Source organism: Lissotriton helveticus, chromosome 3_2, assembly GCF_964261635.1.
Source record: "Lissotriton helveticus chromosome 3_2, aLisHel1.1, whole genome shotgun sequence".
NCBI lineage: Eukaryota > Metazoa > Chordata > Amphibia > Caudata > Salamandridae > Lissotriton > Lissotriton helveticus.
In genome coordinates, this window is record NC_136062.1 from 31,384,131 (window position 1) to 31,398,848 (window position 14,718).

A 14,718-nucleotide genomic window follows, 5' to 3' on the forward strand; every position below is an offset into this window, starting at 1 on the left:
TGTCGCCCTTAACACTTCTGCGGTAATCCTCCTGGTAAGGAGAAAGTAGTCCAGTCGTGCCCATGCGCCCGTGTGTGAGGTAAAATGTGTGCCTTCCCTCCCATGGGGATGTAAGTGCTGCCAAATGTCTATCAGTTCACCCTCCCTGATCACTCCCTCCAGCACCTCTCGCGCTCTGGGCTTATAGTGGCTCACCCCATCCGTCCTATCTAAATGTGGTACCAACGCTAGGTTGAAATCCCCACCCCAGACAACGTGGCGCGAGCCCACATCCATGATCCGTCCCCACAAGGTGGTAAAGAAAGCGGGAGTATCTACGTTAGGGGCATAGCTGACAACAAATGTGAAGGTGTCTCGACCCAGTCTGCCCCACAACAAAGCATATCGTCCCTCGCCATCTACTAGTTCCCCGCACTTATGGAACGGCATGTTACGTGCCAAAAGGATGGCGACTCCTCTCGCATAGGTAGAGTATGAGGAGAAGGTGCGGACTCCAGCCCACTTGCTCGCAAATGTGTGTGTTCCCTGTGGTGATAGGTGGGTTTCCTGCAACATAGCTACCTGGACATGGTGTCTATTAAGATAAGCGATGACACTGCGACATTTCCTGGCATCATTGAGACCCCTAACATTCCAAGACATGCAGTTCAGTTGCGCATTAGCAGTTAAGGCAGCCATAAATAAAAGAATAGCAACCGTACCAGTTCTAACCTGTGCGACAAGACAGAACCAATGCTAAGTGACCGATATAAACATTCATGCCCATGCAATAATCGAACAAACCATTCAAGCGATAAGAGCCTCTTTCGGAACCAACCCAGCCCCCCTCCCACCCCAGCATCCTAATCATGCCAGCAGCCACCTTTTCCCTCCCACTGTCCCTTCCTCCTCCCCCCTCCCCCCAACCCCTGCAACAGCATCAACAACAGAAAAATTTGCATGGGGAGCACCCTGCAGGGATACATCATAAAGTACGCACAGCCACGTCACCCGTCCACGGCCTCCGATTCTGTACCGCCCCTGGCGGAGGCCGGGGTCAGGAAAGTGGTCCTTGGATTACGTTACCACAGGTGCGATGAGGCATCGTGGGTCCATCGTGCGTGGTCGTCTCCGCGCCCATGCAACCGAAGCAAAGATCAGGGTGCGACAGCGCAGGCAAAGCAAAGAGTTCAATAGAAGCAAGTGTTCAGTGTCCACCCGCTGCTGAAGATGAGTTCTCGCCCTCCAGGTCCGCCGCATCTCTGCTGTCCTCCCTGCAAGCTGTACGGATCGATTTCAGGAAATCTTCAACTTTTTGGGGGTTTGTAAAGAAACGTTGCTTCCCCTGATGTGTGATCCGCAGCTTTGCCGGGTAGAGTAGGGCATAGTCTAGCTGAGCCTCTCGCAATTTCTTTTTCACGGGGATGAACTTTCGCCGCTCTTCCTGCACCAGGGGAGTGAAGTCCGGATATATGGAGAAGCTGACGCCATTGTATTGCATGGTCTGCCTAGATCGGGCAGCCCTCAGCGCGACATCACAATCCCGATAATTTAACAATTTAGCAATAATCGGCCTAGGTGGCAGCCCGGGCTTGGGAACAGGTGCCAGTGATCGATGTGCTCTCTCGATGATGAACTGAGGAGAGAAGGCGTCCTCCCCGATCGAGCTTTTCAGTAGTTTTTCGACATAGAGCTCCATCCTGCCCGTGTCCGTGGACTCCGGAATGCCTGTGACGCGTATGTTGTTGCGTCGGCTGCGGGCTTCCAAGTCCTCGTTCTTGGCTGCTATGACCCTGAGCAAATTGTTCATCCTGGCCAATTGTGTGGTGTGAGTTGAAGTGATATCATCGTTATCGGATATGCGTTGCTCCGTAGCTGTCAGCCGCTCCTCGTGACGGTCCACCTTATGAACCAGGGCATCCAGCCGGGCAGTGACGCCGTCGACCTTTTCCACCACAGTGGCAAACCCCTGTCTCATCTCTTGAAATAGGTTATGGAGGTCAAGATCTTTAGTAGGCGTAGTAGTGGCTTTCGAGGATGTATCGCCGGCCCCAGGGTCGGTGGATACTGATTTCGCGCCTTTTTTGGGGCCATCGAAGCTCAGTTTTGATTGACGATTTTCAGGTCGCACCATGCTGGCGGCTGGACACGACCTCTCCGCCACCGCACTCACAAACGCTGCTGTGCAACCAGATTTCCCGCCGAGGGGGGGCCTGACACAATCTCGAGAAAATAAGTGCGCAATGGAGAGTGACAATGCCGCGCGGTGTGTGTCAGCCGAAGCCCTTCCAGTGCACAGGTTGGGGTCGCTACAGTTCATCCGATAGCGTCTGCGCCAGTGGGTTCCCTGGTGGGGTGGGTCACGAGGCCCAGCGGCAACAGTGGTTTAGGGACCGGCACCCTGTGGGAGAGCAGGCCTTAAAGTCAAGTCTAGATCGCGAGGGTGGGTGCAGAGGCCGAAAGCACAAGGTAACCATGAAAGGGAGCAGGCCGTCAGTTGTCGCTCGTGCAGCCCAGGGCGTCAGAGGAGGCGGGCAGAATCCAAAATGGGCAGCAGATTGTTGCTCAAAAGCACACTGTGCGCAGAAAGAGCCAATATCAGCAGTGCCTTATTAGCATGCACCTCTCAAATCCACAGTAGGGCGACGGTCTGGGGAAGGCCTAGCAGCCGAAGTGACCCGAGATCTTCAGTGGTCTGGCATGGGCCAGCCCGGGCCCCGACAGGCAGCAGCAGCAGGTCGCTGTAGCAGGCACCGTGTGAAATATTCAAAGAGACCCCAGGAAGCCAGGGGTCGCCGCTCACCCAGGAATCAAGCGAGGATGCAGGCTCAGATTCGCGCCAAATATTACAGGGAGGCAGCAGCAGCTAGGAGGCCGGGCCCACGATCGCCCGCCAGCTAGTTTGACAGAGGGGGTCGCCGCTGGCCCAGAGCGCCTCTCACCTCGTGCCGTGCATCGGCAAGATCCGCACTCCTCCGACGTCCTCCAATGCTGTCGCGGCACCCCCCCAGCTGATCCGCCTCTCTCCGGGCCGCACTCTACCAACGGTCACAGCCCGCAAGTGCCAGGGCCAACAGAAGCAGGTCGAGCGTGTGTGGCGACAGGGCAGCTGCTTCCGATCACACCCGCCGCCCGCGTCAGACACCGGGAATTAAGACAGCCGCACCGAGGACTCCGAGACCCTTGGCGCAGTTCGGGCCTCCCGCCTCGAGGCAAGCCCGGTGTCGCGCAGTTCTTCCCTGACGTCCCTCTCAGCTTGTAGTCTCCGAGGGTATCACCAGCAAAAGTTCAGGAGGAGCCCACGCCGGCCTCGATGTCTCAAGCGGCTCAAGCTTCGGGTCGATTGCTGGGGACAGACCACTGCATCGGACGGTAGGCAAAATCTTTATTTTAATAGCCTGTGGTAGAGGATAATTGCAGGATAACGGGCCAAGGAGCGGGAGCTACTTAGTTAAGTAGCCATTCCGCGTGTGCGCCCTCTAGCGCCCCCATATCACTGCAACTTTAATTATTAATAAGAAAACTGCATAGTGGGTGCAAGAGTTATAGTTACCTTAGGGCATGAGTTATAGTTACTATAACTGGTGAATGTGTTTTTTTAGATCAAAACGTTAATGTTGTCACTGACACATTCATCTAACTATAGCTGTACTTTAATCAGTTTTTTGTGTATATATATATATATATATATATATATATATATATATATATATATATTACCTACTGGCGATAGCCAGTAGGTATATATAGTTAGGATTTTTTTCCTATGGGATTTTTGAAAATTCTATGTCGAATAAGTTTGGCGTTTGAGGACAGAATTGGCTGAAATTTTCAGGAAAATGGAACATTTTGTTTCTGAGCAGCCCCTAAAAATTTGGGGGGGTTTCGTCAAGGGGGGGCCGAGAAAAAAGGGGGGTCCCAAAACGTGTTTTTCCCATGCAATTTTCCATAGGGCGGTTGGCCTCACTTTTAGCCTGAACGGCTGAATGGATTTACACCAAACTTGGCAAAATTGTAGGGACTGGTAGCCCGATGTGCCTTTGCTATGTCTCAAGATATAGACTCCAGTGGTTTTTACGAAAATTAACTTTGAAAAATATATATTGGGCTGTATATATGTTGGAGCCCAAATGTAGCCCAATGTAGCCCAAAGATGGCCACCAGAGACAAAAAAAAACAAATGTAGCCCAAATATCAGCCAGATGTAGCCCAATGATAGCCCAATGACAGAATGTCCCAGAGTGTTCTAAAGAACAACTAGAGTGCTAACAGTCCTACTTATTACAAAGGTATGGCACACCTGAAGCCATCTTGATTGGAATAAAGTGGTAACTCTTAAAACATTTAATTTAAAAAGGAACAAAATGAGGGGGTTCATTTTGCCATAGAAAGTATGATTAGCGAATATATGACGAAATCCCGCATACCATCCGTCCGCAAAAAAAATCCTGCATGTACTATTAGGCCGCAAATTAAAATAACGTAAACTTTTAGAACGAATATGCCTTTAGCATACACTAAACAACTAAACTACCCTAAACCCTAAAACACTACCCCCAGCATGACCCTACACTACACAAACACTACCCTAAACCCTAAAACACTACCCCCAGCATGACCCTACACTACGCAAACACTACAACACTACCCAAAACCCTAAAACACTACACCCCAGCATGACGCTACACTACGCAAACACTACAACACTACCCTAAACCCTAAAACACTACCCCCAGCATGACCCTACACTACGCAAACACTACAACACTACCCTAAACCCTAAAACACTACCCCCAGCATGACCCTACACTACGCAAACACTACAACACTACCCTAAACCCTAAAACACTACCCCCAGCATGACCCTACACTACGCAAACACTACAACACTACCCTAAACCCTAAAACACTACCCCCAGCATGACCCTACACTACGCAAACACTACAACACTACCCTAAACCCTAAAACACTACCCCCAGCATGACCCTACACTACGCAAACACTACAACACTACCCAAAACCCTAAAACACTACACCCCAGCATGACACTACACTACGCAAACACTACAACACTACCCTAAACCCTAAAACACTACCCCCAGCATGACCCTACACTACGCAAACACTACAACACTACCCTAAACCCTAAAACACTACCCCCAGCATGACCCTACACTACGCAAACACTACAACACTACCCTAAACCCTAAAACACTACCCCCAGCATGACCCTACACTACGCAAACACTACAACACTACCCTAAACCCTAAAACACTACCCCCAGCATGACCCTACACTACGCAAACACTACAACACTACCCAAAACCCTAAAACACTACCCCCAGCATGACCCTACACTACGCAAACACTACAACACTATCCTAAACCCTAAAACACTACGCCCAGCATGACCCTACACTACGCAAACACTACAACACTACCCTAAACCCTAAAACACTAGCCCCAGCATGACCCTACACTACGCAAACACTACATCACAACCCTAAACCCTAAAACACTACCCCCAGCATGACCCTACACTACGCAAACACTACAACACAACCCTAAACCCTAAAACACTAGCCCCAGCATGACCCTACACTACGCAAACACTACAACACTACCCTAAACCCTAAAACACTAGCCCCAGCATGACCCTACACTACGCAAACACTACAACACAACCCTAAACCCTAAAACACTACCCCCAGCATGACCCTACACTACGCAAACACTACAACACTACCCTAAACCCTAAAACACTACCCCCAGCATGACCCTACACTACGCAAACACTACACTACCCAAAACCCTAAAACACTACCCCCTGCATGACCCTACACTACGCAAACACTACAACACTACCCAAAACCCTAAAACACTACCCCCCAGCATGACCCTACACCACGCAAACACTACAACACTACCCAAAACCCTAAAACACTACCCCCAGCATGACCCTACACTACGCAAACACTACAACACTACCCAAAACCCTAAAACACTACCCCCAGCATGACCCTACACTACGCAAACACTACAACACTACCCAAAACCCTAAAACACTACACCCCAGCATGACCCTACACTACGCAAACACTACAACACTACCCAAACCCCTAAAACACTACACCCCAGCATGACCCTACACTACGCAAACACTACAACACTACCCAAAACCCTAAAACACTACCCCCAGCATGACCCTACACTACGCAAACACTACAACACTACCCAAAACCCTAAAACACTACCCCCAGCATGACCCTACACTACGCAAACACTACAACACTACCCTAAACCCTAAAACACTACACCCCAGCATGACCCTACACTAAACAACCACCAAAACTCTACACTACACTAACACAACACTACACTACACAACACTACACTACACTACACAATCACTAACCCACGAAAAAATTAACACAAACCCACTTACCTCTCTCGTCATCGTGGTTTTCACAACGCAAATGCATTTACCATACATGCCTTTAAAACGTAATTCTTTGTAAAGGCATGCGCGATAAATGCACATGCGTTTTGAAAAAATGCGGGATAATGGTATGCGAGGTCAATGACCTTGCGGGATAATGGTATGCGGACTGAAAGTCTGCAGGATAAAAAATGCGGGGAAATGGCTGCAAACCATGATTAGCAGCAGACTTCCCTGGTGAGCACTAGCTTTACTACAGTGATCTAATGAGCAACTAGAGTGCTAACATTCAGAATTTATGGCAAATGTGTGACACATCTGAATGCCTTCTTGATAGAACCAAAGTAAACAAGCATTGAAAATGCAATAGATCTCGCCCTCGTTTAAGTTAAAGCCATTCTGTTTGTAATGAGGTGGCTTTTTAGCTTTGCTTTTATTAGTGTTTTTAAAACTTTCATGTAAATAACATGCATATGTATGCATATATGTATATGTATGCATGCATTTATATTTATATAGATATGCAGATTATATATGTTTATATATGTATATTACCTACTGGCGATAGCCAGTGGGTATATATAGTTAGGATTTTTTCTCTATGGGATTTCTGAAAATTCTATGTCTAATAACTTTGGCGTTTGTGGACGGAATTGGCACAGTTTGTTTCTGAGCAGCCCCTGAAAATTTGGGGGGGGTTCGTCAAGGGGGGGCCGAGAAAAAAGGGGGGTCCGAAAACGCGTTTTTCCCATTCATTTTTCCATAGGGCGGTTGGACTCACTTTTAGCTCGAACGGCTGAATAGATTTACATGAAACTTGGCAAAATTGTAGATATGGTTTGCCCGACGTGCCTTTGCTATGTCTCAATATATGTGCTCCAGTGGATTTTGAGAAATTAACGTTTAAAAAAATATATATATCTGTGACAGCGCTCCGGTTAGCGCCCCGGTTCGCGTACCTGACGCGTAACGGAACTTCGCGAAGCGAAGCTGATTGGCTCTCCGGTGTCTGTCAACATTCTAAACAGTCCGGAGCGGCCGCCATCTTGTCTCTCGGTACGATCGAGAGACAAGATGTGGTGGAAAATGAAGGGGGAAATGAAGGAAAGGGGGCAAGGTAGACCACTCCTGACCCCCTAGGATTGATGAGGGGGATATTAAAGTGCCCCGCGGGGCAAAAAATAAAAACAATTTTTTTTTTGCGATTTTACGCCGTAGAGGTGCGTCCCGGTACGCGAACCGGGCAGCTCACCGGGCAGCTCACCGGGCAGCTAACCGGGCAGCTAACCGGCAGCGTAGCTGTCAACATTGTAAACAGTCCGGAGCGGCCGCCATCTTGTCTCTCGGTAGGTTCGAGAGACAAGATGTGGTGAAAAAAGAAGGGGGAAATGAAGGAAAGGGGGCAAGGTAAACCCCTCCTGACCCCCTAGGATTGATGAGGGGGATATTAAAGTCCCCCGCGATTTTTCGCGGTAGAGGCGCTTCCCGGTACGCGAACCGGGTAGCTAACCGGCAGCGTAACGGGAGTCCGCCATCTTGTGTTTTTGGAGCGTCCGGTTCGCGTACCGGGTAGCGTCCTGGTAAGCGTAACAAGGGGAAAACCAAGAGAAACAGTAAAAAAAAAATTAAGGGAATAGATTTCCAGCAAACTTGGCAAAATTGTAGGGACTGTTTGTTTGATGTGCCTTTGCAAGGCCTCAAGATATGTGCACGTGTGGATTTTGTCTAATTAAGGTTAAAAAAAATATATATATCTGTAAGCGTGCTCCGGCACGCTTACGTTACGGGTTTTGTTTGCGCTGCAGAGCCGATACGTCACGGTTATGCGACGCGTCATGAGGCGTCTCACGTGGCTACGTGATACGTCACGTAATAAAGAATATATTTTACAGCTATAGATATTAGCTTTTAAAAAACCAATGAAATTCACTGAAAAAACCATAGGTTATAGACCATATATAGTTAGGAATTTGCATTTACAAAACCTTGAAAATTCACTGAAAAAACCATAGGTTAGAGACCATATATAGTTAGCTGGACATTTTATTGACATCAAACCAATGAAATTCCATATATAGTTAGTTGCACTAACTATATATCGCGCACACGCAATCCACTGCTGATGATGTCACATATTACATCATTCATGACATGGTCAGTGACATCACTGATGACATCACTGATGACATCTCAAATGACATCACTGATGACATCACTGATGACATCTCAAATGACATCACTGATGACATCATGACACACCAATACCAGTTACTACATACGCACTCACTGATTCCTATGTCTACACACACATTCACTCATTCACCCATACAATCACTCATACATACAGTCACTCATTATTACAACACTATCAGATGCACTCATACACCTATGCAGACACTCACACACTGCCACTCATCCATGGAGTTACTCACACACCTAGTCAGTCCTGTAAAGAATCAATCACACTTCCATTTCCTCATCTATACAGTTAAACACAGAACACCATACTTCAGTGACATCACTGATGACATCACTGATGACATCTCAAATGACATCACTGATGACATCTCAAATGACATCACTGATGACATCATGACACACCAATACCAGTTACTACATACGCACTCACTGATTCCTACGTCTACACACACATTCACCCATACAATCACTCATACATACAGTCACTCATTATTACAACACTATCATATGCACTCATACACCTAGTCAGTCCTGTGAAGAATCAATCACACTTCGATTTCCTCATCTATACAGTTAAACACAGAACACCATACTTTTCACATATACTAGCACATACTTACTCTCTTATACAATCACTGATACAAGTACACATTGATATGCACAGAGTCACACACCTCCCAGCCAGCCACACACACACTCAGTCTTCCATACATCCACTCATTCTTCAATATGTAAAACATATTTAAACTTTACAAAAACACACAGACACTAGAAGATGTCATCAGTGATGTCATTTGAGATGTCATCAGTGATGTCATTTGAGATGTCATCAGTGATGTCATCAGTGATGTCACTGACCATGTCATGAATGATGTAATATGTGACATCATCAGCAGTGGATTGCGGGTGCGCGATATATAGTTAGTGCAACTAACTATATATGGAATTTCATTGGTTTGATGTCAATAAAATGTCCAGCTAACTATATATGGTCTCTAACCTATGGTTTTTTCAGTGAATTTTCAAGGTTTTGTAAATGCAAATTCCTAACTATATATGGTCTATAACCTATGGTTTTTTCAGTGAATATATATATATGTGTATATATATATATATATATGTGTATATATATATATATATATATATATATATGTTCTAGCCAGTGGCATTTGCCATTGGGTAGTTATGGTTAGGATTGTGTGTCCATAGGCAATGCTTTTTTTATGTTGCTAATAACTTTGTCGCCGTTTAACAAATCCCTGTGAAACTAACCAGAAAAGTGCTACTTGTTGGCTAGTTTGCACATGAAAGTTTCAGGGTGAACTGTCAAGTGGGGGCTGATAAATAGTGTGAGGGGGTTCCCACAGCGCGAGATCTTCATTCCTTTTTCCATAGGAACTTTCCACATCTACAGCTCAAACCACTGAACGGATTTACAGCACATTTGGCAGAAAGCTAGATCTTGGTCCAGAAAGAGTGCTTTTTTTCTGTGCGAGTTATAGTTACTTTAGGCCTTTAGGACATAAAGTTACTCTAGATAACTATAACCGGTGGATTTCAGTGGTTTTGTTAATTTAAAAAGGTACGTTTTAACTGACATTTTCACCTAACTATAACGTTTCTTTAACCTTCATTTTTGTTAGTGATGCGCACGTGTGTATATAAATATATATATATATGGTTGTGTGTGTATATATATATATATATATAAATATAGACAGTGCGGTTGTGAGGAGATTCTGCCTCACACTGGGCGGCATGTATTCACATTTCTGTCCCCGCCGAGGATGTTCCTATACTTCGGGGCTGAAGCGATGTGGGGCCGTAAGTAGGCACTAAATTCTGATGACAAGCAGGAAAATTAAGGCTGCCTAAACAATCGAAGTCCTGCATTCCGCCCGACCAGCCGGTTTAACACTTTCTCCACACTTCACCTACCTGAAAGCGGAGTGATGCATTCTGGTCGTTGCAGTCCGCGACAACTTCGAGAGCTGCAACAGGTGGGATTACATTGTTTGGGGCGGAGCCTAGTTTACTAGAACACAAAAGGCTGCAGGACTGGAACATTACTACGATGGGAGCCTCCTGTAAACTTGGGCGCTGAGGAAGGCAATATCATGCCGAAATGCATTCGCCATTTATCATCAGAATAAAGAAGCTTACATACTGTCCCCCCTTGTGGCCTCCACTCTTTCGGAAGGAGGAGGGTGTTGTCATATTTTCTGTGTTTGCCAGTAACGCAGTTTGGAGGCCCCTGCTTCGCAAAGTTGGCCCTGACTCTACTGGTGTTTGTTTCGGCAATTGTTGGTGTTTCCAGGGTACTGGATTGGCCTGGGCCCGCCACGAGAACTGGGAGCAGACAGTGCGGTTGTGAGGAGATTCTGCTCACACTGGGCGGCATGTATTCACATTGCTGCCCCTGCCGAGGATGTTCCTATACTTCGGGGCTGAAGCGGTGTGGGGACTTAAAGAGGCGCTACATTCTGATGACAAGCAGGAAAATTAAGGCTGCCTACACAATCGAAGTCCTGCATTCCGCCCGACCAGCCGGTTTAACACTTTCTCCACACTTCACCTACCTGAAAGCGGATTGATGCATTCTGGTCGTTGCAGTCCGCGACAACATCGAGAGCTGCAACAGGTGGGATTACATTGTTTGGGACGGAGCCTAGTTTACTAGAACACAAAAGGCTGCAGGACTGGAACATTACTACGATGGGAGCCTCCTGTAAACTTGGGCGCTGAGGAAGGCAATATCATGCCGAAATGCATTCGCCATTTACATCAGGATAAAGAAGCTTCCATACTGTCCCCCCTTGTGGCCTCTACTCTTTCGGAAGGAGGAGGGTGTTGTCATATATAAATATATATATATGATGATGATGGTCCAGTGGAAGGCAGGAGCCGAAACGCGTAGACCGTCCTTTTTTGATGCACGTTATGTTTGCACTGGTGTGTAAATAATAATAAAACGCTTAAAACTACTGTTGCTGTGCCGTGTCCTTTGATCTACAAGAAGTGGAGAGAAGAAGCTGTGGCAATATATATTCTTTAGCACCAACAGAACGAACATGTTATTTAACCCCTTCGACGCTGATGACGAGCTCAGCTCGTCATCAGCGACGCCTGTCGTACGCTGATGACGAGCTGAGCTCGTCATGTAACGCGGGTTTTTTCAAAACGCAGCGCGCAGACCGCTGGCGCGCATGCGGTTAATGCCTTTCCTCTTCATAATGCGGAGAACAGCGTTTTCTCTCGTTCTGGATTATCTCAATAACAGACTGTCTTGTTTTGCTACTCAACAAGACAGCTAACGACATGCAAAATTCCACAACCTTATCAGGATTTCAGGAATGTCTTCGCTATTACTGAGGTGAATACATTGCCACCTCATCTTGGTGCCAAGATCTTGTTCAGGGGATTTACCGTTAACAGTATGGAAGATCAAGTCTTCCATACTGGAAGGAATATTTAAATTAGCATCTGAAGAAAGGATACATCAGGCATTCTGCATCTAAGGTAGTAGGCGCATACTTTTTTTTCATTCCAACTCCGATGACACATTTAGACTTTGTATAGACTATTGCTAGCTCAAAAACATCACAATTTGCAATATATATCCGCTGCCTCTGGAAGGCTTGATTTGATTCACAGGACTGAAAACAAAGGGGCATATTTATGAGAGCTTTGCATCATGCTTGAACCACGCAATGCGGTACATGCGTGACGTAAGCCTCTAAATCAGATTTGTCAAGCCACCCAAAGCCCCTTTACATGGCTTAAAAACTCTGGAGTAATGCAACGCAGCGCATATCGCCACGTTGCCTTACTCTGCGCAAGGGAGGTATTCTACGGGCGTTGCGGTGGGTATTCCCATGCAACTCCCATGGTTTGTGACTCATTCCTGGATTTACAAGTACTTGTAAACCTGGGAATGCACCAAAAAGATACACCTCCCAGGAGAGGCGTAACACACATAAATATATTTTTTCGCCTTGTTTTTCTTCATTTTATGTGTTATGAAAAGCCTCTCAGGATTGTTTTTATGCAGGAAGTCATCGCTGGAAAGCTTTTGACTTTAGAACAGAGTGTAAGTGGACACTTGAGACTCTACTACTAGTGGGGAATACCCTGGATGTTGCCAAGAGCAAGTAGGGAATAACCGCTAGAGCGAGGAAGAAGTGAGACAGACTACCAAGCAAACACTAAAGTCACGACCTCAGGGGGTTTGTGTAAATTGAAAATATTGTGTTTTTTCGATTGTGTTGGTAACGGTAGAAATAAAATACTTGTATTTTTTTCATAAAAGTGAGTATTTCCATGCACAATGTTTTACTGCTGCTGCATGCTTTGAGTTGTTAGCCTGTATTCACTCCCTTGTATACCCACCTCCTCCCTGAAGGAGCCTTGGGCTTCTTGGACCCTGCTAACCTTGAGAGCCAAGTCCTGAAGGGGTAATTGGCCCAGTTGCTCAGAATATATAGTTGGACAGCCCCCGGTCATCAAGAGAAAAAGGCCTCAGTCCCCACGGTTGGGCCCAGTAAACCCCGATCCCCCCGTGGCACTCTGAAAGGGGTTCTGACAGTATAAACCATTTCAATTAATTAATAACATTCAACAGCACGTTAAGGCACAGATGAGCATTAGCGTTTTCCTAGTAAACGTATATACATTAAGGCACTTTCTCATCTATCATACACCAACAGTTAACTGCTGTGTCCTCTCATAAAGACAGCATAAAAGCACTGCTTGATAGAACTTGACCGGACCAACTTACATTAGCCATAATACACTTAGGGCTAACCCCACCCTTTGTCTTCTCTTTTGCAAAATTAACTCTCAGCATTAGCTTTGGAGTTTCACCAGCACCTCCCTACGGAAGCTCGGTGGCTTAGTCTGAAAGATTTCTACATCTTGTGCAAAACATAGTGTGAATGTCACTGCTCTCCCCATCCAGGAGAGTGATCATTGTTTCTTGCTGCCAATTCAGCTCCAAACATGCTCTGCAATACTGTGATCATAATCTCTTCAAAGGCTGGTGACCTTCACCAGACAGGACTTCGCTTTGAAGCTGAACGTCAAATTCAGGCCCACTGACTTGAAGATGAGTTTGTAGCTCTTTTAGTATTGCCCGCATGTGCGTAATGTTGTTTGTAAACATAGTGTGCCGAGTTTGTCTTTAATTCACAGTTTAAACGAATGTGTTGGTTTTAGTATAAGGGCAAATAGAATAGCGAGTAATGGCCATCCCGGCCTGGTACCTCTTCATATAAATGGGTATCTGGCACTAGGTGCTTGGGATCTTGCCAGGACTCCCACTACAATGCACCTTTAAGTCTCATTGTCCATAGCACATCTCACAGAAAGCCCCATTCCCTCCCTTAGAGCACCTGCTTGGCATCAAGCATAAAAGGGGCACCAGCGCCCCACCCCCTCCGCCGCACATCAGTTAAATTAGTAAACAACACAAAATGCCCAAACCACAGTTAGTCAATACAATTTTTTGGTATAGGGTAAGAAACACTTTATTATCGCTTCCCTGGACACCAATATTTTGTGTCAATCATTTTGTATTTTCTATAATTTGAAAAAATTGCTGACAGAAAAAAGACATTGATTGCAAATATTTACAAATATTTACAAGGCTGGACTAATGTTAGCAAACATTATAGGCAAAGACTATTTACACATTTAGAAATCATTAGAACACACAATAGAAAATATTCTCACATCAGACATTATTGAAAAAATAATAATACAAACATATCAATTACGAACAAAAAGCTAACAAACACTGAATAAGAGAAACTAGGGGTTGGGAAGATAAATGATTAAATATCTTGTATATTTTAGTGCTGGACCAGCCGGTCCTAGCTTTAGTGCAACAGTAATACTTTATATCTCCCAACCAATACTGCCGACGCGTTTCTAGACCAGACTGGAGTCACTGGTCTGTCATCAGGGCTGTATGTATCTTGTATCTGTGGGATACAAAAGCAATGTTTTGCTTAATCTAGTGTGTGGGCTCCTTTTTATCATGCAGTAGCTGTAATGTCGGTGTGCGCTACATACCAAGGCTGCTCAGTGTTGAATTTCAGA